General features: G+C 37.2%; 2 protein-coding genes across 2 annotated transcripts in view; both read left to right on the top strand.

Moving 5' to 3' along the window:
• Window positions 1–2,500, top strand: part of LOC143027572 (uncharacterized) — a 517,585-nt gene that overhangs the window by 46,602 nt on the left and 468,483 nt on the right. The gene's annotated exons all lie outside the window — the stretch shown is intronic.
• The window catches only part of LOC143027451 (uncharacterized), a 23,103-nt gene that overhangs the window by 919 nt on the left and 19,684 nt on the right, over window positions 1–2,500 (top strand). The gene's annotated exons all lie outside the window — the stretch shown is intronic.

Below are 2,500 nucleotides of genomic sequence, written 5' to 3' on the forward strand. Positions count from 1 at the left end.
ATGTTTGTCGGGCTACGGCCAACCCGACTCCTCTCTTGTCTGTTCGGCCCCTGTCGACTACCCCTTCTCTCGTGTCTGTTAGGTCCTGCGTGGTCGACCGGCTTCCTTTTCTGCCTGATCGATCTCGGCCCGTCGGCCTCTTATATTTGCCTACTTCTATGTCACCCGATCCCAGCTGCCAGCCGGCGAATCCTGTGTCCAGGTCTCTAAGACAGAATAGTTTTTAAAGTTATCATCGTGTCAAGGAGGATATCATACATGATTAGCTTAATCAACTTAATTCATCATGGGACCACCCCACAGCTCAATAAATTAAACAATAACTACAATCGTTAATTCAAGTAGACTAGAAAGGGGTCGCTTATTTTTTGTTGGATTGTGTCACTCCGTTAGCGTGCCCTCGGCTGAATAGAATTGGCTAATACTAACCGGAATAAGAGACGATAATGCCTACACTAGGCAGTTTCATGTCCCTTACCTATCCATAAAGTTATCTAATCTTTTATCACAACAACCAATTATTTCAGCGCTCACTACATGCTTACTAATTCTATTCCTTCGTTAACTACTTGTCCGATTTAAATTCATTACTGCAAGTCCTACTCAGCTGTGGTAATAGGATGACATTTTTTGCATCACCTTAAAGCCCTCGACCCATTTGAGTACCTCTATTAGACCAAGCCGCACTCTTTCTTAAGGTGCCCAATCCTGTCTTCATAAGATAATTTCTAAGCCCTTGTATAATTTTGGTCATTCTCCTCTACTGATTCTAGTGAATTAATATGCCTTCTATAAGATTGAGACCAAAACTGTACCGCATAGTCAAGGATAGATCTAACCATCGCTAGATAGAATTTAGTGATTACCTCTGCAGTTTTATATGTAACCGTCCTAACAATAAATCCTAATGCTGTGTTAGACCTATTCTTGGTAATAATGTGCTTGAGTTTCCTGGGACATAATGCTCTCTGGGTTTAAGATTAGGATTCAATAACATTCCTAAGTCCTTTTCACATCCTGTTTTCTTTAAATGGCTTTTTATAAGCTATACCCCGTTAGCTGGGTTGCGTAATGTTACGTTTAATACACTGCATTTTGAAATATTGAAGTCTATTTGCCATTTCTCCGACCATGCAAACAAATGATTAAGATCCCTCTTCAGTATCCCACCATCTTCCCCGACCTAATTTAGCGTTCTATTTTAGTGATATCCGCAAACTTACTAGCATCCCTAATAATCCCTCTGTCCAAGTCCAATATGATGAGCAATGATGAACCCAAAACTGAGCCCTGGGGAACTCCATCATGATTTTACACCGTTAATAGTGAGCTATTTTTCTGTCACTATTTCATGCTCTAATCCATTCAAACACTTTTAATCTTATGCCATGGGTCTTGATTTTATTTAGTAGTCTGAGATGAAACCTTGTCGAATGCATTGCTAAAATTGAGGTATATTACAACGTAACTTTCATTGTTATCTGACGCCGTGTAGACATTAGTAAAGTTTAGATGCAAAAGGGCGTGTTAGATTTATTCATTCCGTTGCTTGTTTGATTGATTGGTTGATATTTGTTTGCTGTTTGTTTTATTATTTGTTTATTTGTTTGCTTGCTTGTTTGTTTGTTTTTATGTATGCATGTACGTATGTATGCATGTACGTATGTATGCATGTACGTATGTATGTATGTATGTATGTATGTATGCATGTATGTATGTATGTATGCATGCATGTACGTTTATATGTATGCATGTACGTATGTATGTATGCATGTATGTATGTCTGTATGCATGTATGTATGCATGTATATATGTATGTACATTATTTATGTATGCATGTATGTACGTATGTATGTATGCATGTATCTATATACAGTATGTATGTACGTATGTATGTATGTATGTATTCATGTATGTATATACAGTATGTGTGTACGTATATATGTATGTATGCATATATGTATGTATACATGTGTGTTTGTTTATTTTATGTTTGTTTGTTTGTTTCCTACTGTTTTCCTTTCTGTATTATTTATTTTATTCACTATGGTGATCATGGACTTTTATTGAGTTAAATCATCTGATTTCAACCTGAGTAAAATCTATAAAGAATATTAACATGTCGAATGCGTGCAGCAAATAAATTGTTCACACAGGCTTGGCACAGCTAATGGTAAAACACAAAATGAAATTATACTTGCAAATATGCAGGTATAATTTAATTCTATGTTTTGCCATTGTTTGGGTTAAACCATTGTTAACATATGCCTAATGGTTTTGCCTGCTGAGCAAATATCCACTGATGTTGACGCACGTGCAATTGCTGATTTAGTAGTTAGAGTCATTGCTTTCCATAGTCGAGATTTCGAGCTTATGCCGCGCTTACGGGGTGAAGAGCTTTTACTGATGCTATCACTATATACCAAGGTCCTTTTCAACCTTATAAAGAGGGTAGCCAGCTAAGGCTACCCATTCCATTCCCATCAACCACCCATTTGTT

This window comes from Oratosquilla oratoria, chromosome 8 (assembly GCF_046742065.1).
Source record: "Oratosquilla oratoria isolate Oo_2021 chromosome 8, ASM4674206v1, whole genome shotgun sequence".
Lineage (NCBI taxonomy): Eukaryota > Metazoa > Arthropoda > Malacostraca > Stomatopoda > Squillidae > Oratosquilla > Oratosquilla oratoria.